Source organism: Lacerta agilis, chromosome 8 (assembly GCF_009819535.1).
Source record: "Lacerta agilis isolate rLacAgi1 chromosome 8, rLacAgi1.pri, whole genome shotgun sequence".
Taxonomy (NCBI): domain Eukaryota; kingdom Metazoa; phylum Chordata; class Lepidosauria; order Squamata; family Lacertidae; genus Lacerta; species Lacerta agilis.
The window spans coordinates 71,577,059-71,584,507 of NC_046319.1; the positions used below are offsets into that span (position 1 = coordinate 71,577,059).

Below are 7,449 nucleotides of genomic sequence, written 5' to 3' on the forward strand. Positions count from 1 at the left end.
GCCTGCTTGATGTATCTCCTGCCCCTCTCCAGCCCACACAGCAATGAGGCCCTGCTTAAAGGCTTCTTAGGCCCCAGGCGCATTTACATGGGAGTAAAAGGAGGAGGAAGCTGGCAGCCAGGGCAACGGCCCCAGCAAGGAGGGTCCGAGACGTGTAAGCTGGGAAAGGTAGATGTATTCAGTAGCAGGGCAGGATCACGCCTCCTTCACCTGAACTGGGTCTGAGAAAGCCCTTTGAAAAGTCAGGCCCACCCCTGCTCCACGAGTGGCGCATGCCGGCGGCCGAATCCTTTTGCTAACCGGCCAGAGGTTGCAGAGGGGTTTTGTGCAGGGTACATGTATTAGAGAAGGGAATGGAAAGCCAGTTTTGAAGGAGGCATCACTGCTCCCTCTTGCAACTCCCGGCAGGGCACGTAATAAAAAAAGACATAAATAAAATAAAATAAACGGCGGTTCTTCCTCAGAAGGCCCTACAACAGTAGTCGGTCAAGGGAAGAACCATCACCTCTTGGACCACGAAGGTGGCGGCCACCCAACGGTCATCTGCCTAACTGCAAATTTTGGAATGGCCACCTATTCATAATCCATGTTATGGTCGTTCTCATCAGTTCAAGCTAGCTTTGTGTTTTTGTTGCAATTTATTTTATAACCCTGGAAAAGGGAGGGCGGTGTTGACCAAAGCATGACTATCTTGGGTTCCGCTACTGACCAGATTGTCAATACTGTATGGCTTTTCTTCCATAGATTAGACCACTTTTAACTGAAACTCCTCTTTGCAGGTTATCACAGTGAATTTCCTGTGGGATTGTTTACCTTTGCTCTTTTGGTGTTTGTTTGTTTACGCCACTGCTTTGAGTGCCACTGCCACACTTCAAGCCACAAAATTTGCTTCCTTTCTCCTAGGCTTCACACCGTGTGCTTCCCATCAACATGAAGTTCCTCTTGGGACTTTTCCTTTTCTCTATACTTCTAACTACAGGTAAGCTCACTATGGGATGGGTGCCATTGAGTAGCTCAGGACAACTGAAATTCTGCACATGCCCTGGAACCAGTAGGGGCCAGCAGGGCAGGGTGGGGCTGCATTGCACTCCTGGCTTTCCAATGCCACAATTTGCTGCTGGTTACCGAGAGGGAGAGAGGCAAAGCAGTGGGGAGGTTGCCATGGCACAAGTGCAATATTGGGAATATCAGATTGGCTTTGCTGCTGTTCCGGCAGCGTGCTGACTCCCTGCCACCCAGGAACTAGCAACAACATTGGGAACAACGGCATTGGGAACAAGGAAGAACAACACAGCCCCTGTCTCCACGACCAACTGCTGTTGCCTTGAACTGTATGTTTGTTTTGGCTTTGCGGAAAAGGAGTATTATTACATTTGGACCAATGCAGCCATTCAGATCCAAGTAGGGAGAACTGCTTTCACATTGTTCATAAAATGAGAACATGCATGATCAAAGAACAATGACAAGAGAATACTCTTTGCATAAAAATTGTGTATGTTAATTTATATGTGTAGTTAATTTATATGTATTAATAATTTTTGATCTGGCAATATATCGCAAATCATAGAATCGCAGAGCTCGAAGGTACCCAAGGGTCATCTAGTCCAACCCCCTGCAATGCAGGAATCTCAGCTCAAGCATCCATGACAGATGGCCATCCATCTGTCATGATGTGTATGTGTGTGCTATGCAAAAATTACATTGTGGGGAAAACCGTGAGGCCAACCAATGCTACTCTCGATTCCTGCTAGTTCAGCTCTCCCGTGTCTCCTGCAGTGGGCAATGAATCACAAGAGCGGGTACCAGCAAAAATCACGGTAAAACTGTGAAGCTAGCCAGTGCCTCTACATAGCTCCATCCTTATTTTAGACATCATGAAATATGTTTAGCTAGATCACAATGTTAAAAACCGGATATAGCCCAGCCCTAATATAGTTTACTAGCACTTGTGTATCAGAGATACACTTGGACATATTTGGGCAATATCTGTTGAAATCTGAAGACCATAATGGTATTTCCAATGGGGGGGAGTGACATTAAAGGGCTCTGAAGAGTTCATTACCTTGCAAAGACCTCATAAAAAAATAAATGACTGAAAACTAAAAGAAGGCATGTTCATTTGTTTAACTCATACTTTACACTGGTCAGAGATTGGGTTGCTTGAATATACAAGGTTCCCCCCCCCCAAGTATGGGGTACATGTGGCCCTGTTGGCAGCCACAAAATCCTGTTCGTTAAAACACAGGTGGTTTTCTGTTAGAGCACTGCATTAGCAATTCATTTGGAATTGACACCCTCTTCCGGAGTTGATAACTTTGAACTCTGCGCATGCCATACACCACATGAAAGCCCTTCTGTTCCCTCCCTCAGGTGCCTCTATAGAGTGTGAGATTTGCAAGGGAGTCAGCAACTGCACAGGCGTGAGGGAGATTTGTCCTGAAGAATTCGAAGCCTGTTCCAGCTCTCTGCTTGAAAGCAGTAAAGGTGGATGAGAGGGATCATAAGTCAACCAGGCCATACAGTGAATGGGCCACATTTTGTGCAAAATATGTGAATGTGTGGTGCCACCTAATAATGAGTGAGATCAATTCTCCATTTTGCCCAGTACCGTCCACTCTGAATTTATCCCAGGTCTCCAGCAGAGACCTGTTCTTTTTGCCAGCTGGGGGAATTACATCTTTTAACCAGAGAACACATCCGAGGCCCTCTGTGCAGAACTTGGTCTCTGCTACTACCAATAGCCCCATGGAGAGAGCTGGTAGGTTCCTGGGAATCAAAGCTATAATTTGTGTGTGTGTGTAGGTGGGTGGGTGGGGGTCGATTATACTTAAGGCCTAGATTAAACCTCCAGTGTGTCTTAATATTGGACTGCTACAAAGCTGTCTATGTGAGGCGGCCCTTGAAGATGATTCAGAAACTTCAACGGATTCAAAATACAATGGCTATGTTACTGGATGGGGTTCTATTTAGAGCTCTTATCACCTTTGTTTAAATAACAACTGCACTGGTTATCATCTTGCTTCTAGGCCCAAGTCAAGATGTTCAAAATATTGGTGTATAAACAATTTAGACCCATGATATCTGAAAGTCTGCCTCTATTCCTGCAGTTCCTTATGGGTGTTAAAATTAGCAGAGGTGCCTCCCTTGGCAGTTCCACGACCCACAGAAGTGCAGGAAAAGGGAGCCTGGGACCGGGCTTTCTCTGTGGCAGTCCCTAAAACAGAGCTTTCCAGACTTTTTATGTTGGTGACACACTTTTTAGACATGCATCATTTCGCGACACAGTAATTCAGTTTTACTAGCAAACCAGAGGTTAAACTAACCCCTTTCCAGCCCCGGGAGGAGAGCAGGGACCGTTCGCGACACACATACACACAGCAGCTGACACACCAGTTTGGGAAGCTCTGCCCTAAAATGTGGAACTCTCCCTCCCCACAGAGGTGCACTTGAAACTTTCTTTCTACAGTTTTGTTTTGTGGGACCCATTTCTTCCATTTAATTTAGACGAGGCACCCCCAAACTCAGCCCTCCAGCTGTTTTGGGACTACAGCTCCCATCATCCCTAGCTAACAGGACCAGTGGTCAGGGATGATGGGAATTGTAGTCCAAAACAGCTGGAGGGCCGAGTTTGGGGGTGCCTGATTTAGACTGATCCTTTTTGCTTGAGGCCAGCTTACTTTAAAACAAATAATAATTCTGTCATCGTATTGTTGTAATTAAATAGTTGTGACATGGTCCCTTCCCTCCATGCATGCCCGAGTACATAGCACACTATGATAGAGCAGGTAACACCTCTCACCTTCTAAATGTACCCTCTCTTTTCTTCTTTTTTGTGTAGTTAAGGATGTATTCATGGCAAAGGGATGTGCAAACCCTGAAATCTGCCTTTTTGGTGTGATCACTATGACTGATGGCAACAGGAGCCACATAAGGCAGGTTGCCACCTGTTGCGAGGAGTATGCCTGCAATCCAGCCCCTCCAATACGTAGGTCTCTGTTTTTGTTTAACTTGTCTCCTTTTTCTATCTGTCTGCATGAGGTGGCCATGCCGTGCGGTCTCGGTTTCTAACAGATGAATGGCTAACAATTAATCAATGTAATCTTGACCCATAGATTATACTTTAAGCTCTTATTAATTGGCTGTATTTGTCAGGATTAGGGTCCTGACACCCCCAGGTCTTTCCTGGTATGCATGCCTAGTCCCTCAGACTTCAGGGCATATAAAGAGCTCAGCAGAGTAACTCAGCAGTGTGTTGGCAGCAAATGAATCACATGAACAGCTCACTCCATGAGCAAATATGCTTTACCAAAGCATTTCAATAAGCATAGCGGTTACAAGCCCTCAGCCAGATGGCTGGCTGCATGCATAGCTTAAAAAAACAGTTACAGAGAGAAGGCAGTGAACTTGCATAGCTTGAAAACGAAAGAAAGACTGACTGGCTCTCACACCTGCATACAGCTATACAAGGAGGGCTCAGACAGCCTGGAACATTCCGGCAAATAATAAATACTAATGAGAAAGGACTGCTGAGTCACTACAGTACATGGGCAACAAACAACATCTCTGGAAATTTGACAGGATCTGTGTTACAAACACAGATTATTTTCCAGGGTTGGGACGATATTTTCAGTGACCCACCGAGAGGTAGATGATTCGGCGGGCAGTTCTGAGCAGCGTGATGTACCCGCATCCTGTAGGGCAGCCTTCTCCAAAAGTTGTGGCTTCGAGAAGCTTTGGATTGCAACTCCTATCGACTCCAGCCAGCATGGTCAGTGGTGAGAAATGATGGGAGTTGTGTTCCAGTGTGGTGTAGTGGTTAAGAGCGGTAGACTCGTTATCTGGGGAACCGGGTTCGCGTCTCCACTCCTCCACATGCAGCTGCTGGGTGACCTTGGGCTAGTCACACTTCTCTGAAGTCTCTCAGCCCCACTCACCTCACAGAGTGTTTGTTGTGGGGGAGGAAGGGAAAGGAGAATGTTAGCCGCTTTGAGACTCCTTCGGGTAGTGAAAAGCGGGATATCAAATCCAAACTCTTCTTCCAAAACTTCTGGAGGGCACAAGCTGCAGTAGGGTTTGACCTTCTGTGCCTAGGAGGCAAGAGCCCTTGGGGCTACATTGGCTCCCAGTATGTTTCCGAGCACAATTCAAAGTGTGGGTGCTGACCTTTAAAGCCCTAAACGGCCTGGCTCCCAGTATGTTTCCGAGCACAATTCAAAGTGTGGGTGCTGACCTTTAAAGCCCTAAACGGCCTTGGCCCAGTATACCTGAAGGCCCAGTCTCCACCCCCATCGTCCATCCCGGACACTGAGGTCCAGCTCCAAGAGTCTTCTGGTGGTTCCCTCACTGCAAGAATTGTGGTTACAGGGAACCAGGCAGAGGGCCTTCTTGGTAGTGGCGCCTGCCCTGTGGAACGCCCTCCCATCAGATGTCAAGGAAATAAACAACTATCTGACTTTTAGAAACAAAATAAAAATAAATTCCTTCCAGTACCACCTCAGAGACAAACTAAGTTTGTTATTGGTATGAGCTTTCGTGTGCATGCACACTTCTTCAGATGCACACAAAAGCTCATACCAATAACAAACTTAGTTGGTCTCTAAGGTGCTACTGGAAGGAAAAAATAATAATTTGTTTTGACTACGTCAGACCAACACAACTACCTACCTATGACTTTTAGAAGACACCGGAAGGCAGTGTTTAATATTTTAATATCTGATGTTTTATTCTGTTTTTAATCTGTTGGGAGCCGCCCGGAGTGGCTAGGGAAATTCAGCGGAATGGGCGGGGTAATAATAATAATAATAATAATCTCAAGTCTTTCTTGCGGTGTGTGGTAGGAGCTGCAGTTGCTCCACGTGGGATAAATTGTGACTTGCCACCAGGTGTCCTTTTGTTGCGTTGGGCAAAAGGCCCTTCTTCTGAGCTACGCCCAGAAAACTCAGAGACTAGAGGAGCTAGGAGTCCATTTTGTTTTCTTTATTGCAAAGCAATAAGGGTTACAGTCGAATCATTTCGCAAGCCTGCAACCGCGCCCAAAGGTCTGGGCAGGGGTATTTATAACATTTCAAACAAAGGATTTCAAATTAACCAATCATATTTCATTACATCATTTCAGTTTAGTACGCATGTACATTACCTAATCTAATACGCATGCGCGATAAGCATTGTTAACTAAACCTTGATTCTCAGAGATTGTTACATTTTCGTTAAGTTTGCGTGCATGGGAATCTGTGTTAGGCCTTTGTTCTATGTATCAGCTTATGTTCTAGCTTATGAATGTGATTGACGTATTTGCTGTCCTTCTTTCTCTGTAGGGAAGGTCTCATGCCAAATCATCTGTTTCCTTAAAGCAACAGGTTACCATAACATTTCGATTATAGCATATTCAATGATTTATTGGGGTTCACATTATCATATTCATTTTGGCCCTTTGGGCCACTGCTACACTTTGATTGGAATTAAAACTCTCCAGTTGTTGTTCTGCTGATGCTCGCTCCAGCTCCAGACACTGCCGAGATCTTTAATTTGTATCTGTTTTTATTTCTTGAAATTTATACAATGCTTGATCATGGAAAACCCCCCACAATTTACAAAAAAGACACCTCAATAAAATTATCAATAAGAAAAATTAACAACAATAATTTAAGGCTTTCAAAAAGTTAAGGTAACAATAGAATGTGTTAAGGAAAATGTGCCTTTAAATGTGTATTTAAATACCTCAAGAATGCAATTTGTTTTGTAGGTTTTTGTTTTTCAAAAAATAAGTGTCAATCACATTATAAGGTGCCCGCAGCTTAGGATCTGTTTACTTACTCTACCACAACCTTACGCAAACTGGGAGTGGTGGCAGGGGGAGGGGAATAAATATATGAAGAGCAGGGGAACCCACTATTCCCTGTTCTTCATTTATTTATTCCTACCACCATCACCTGCACACCCAGTGGGTTTTCCTTGCTTAGCAAGTTCTGAGAAGGTCACAGGAGAGCCCTGGAAAGCTCCCAGAGCCCTTGCACATCCTTCAGCCCTCCGCCTCGTAGAGGCAATGGGGCGGTTCCAGGGGTTCCTAACTTTGCTGAATTTTGTATTGGTCTAGGGCAGTGGTTCCCAACCCTTTTTTGGCCATGCCCCACCTAAGCATCTCTAAAATCCCGATGTCCCCCCACCCCCATGGCATATAATTCTTATTATTCAAAAAGTGAACTCCTGTTCACTTGAAGGAAGCTAAAAGGCCATTAACTTGGTCTAACTCATTATCGAATTGCCCCTCTTGAAAATCAAATTGCTCCCCTGTGGGGCGTGTGCCCCACGTTGGGAACCACGGATCCAGGGGGTGCAAATTAGTCTACTTTGCTTAAAAATGTGGCGCAAACAAAACTCTGCTTCATCCGTAGTGGAGGGGGGTCTTTTTTAAGGAGAACTGCGCTTACACAAGCTCCCTTTAACCTCTCA

At 45.2% G+C, this 7,449-nt stretch overlaps 1 long non-coding RNA gene across 1 annotated transcript; it reads left to right on the forward strand.

The window, feature by feature from the left end:
• Positions 1 to 2,373: 2,373 nt before the first annotated feature.
• LOC117051665 lies at positions 2,374 to 3,953 on the forward strand. Its single transcript, XR_004427203.1, has 2 exons — positions 2,374 to 2,484; positions 3,839 to 3,953. It is a non-coding gene; the product is annotated as an uncharacterized LOC117051665 (long non-coding RNA).
• The last annotated feature ends 3,496 nt before the right edge of the window (positions 3,954 to 7,449 follow it).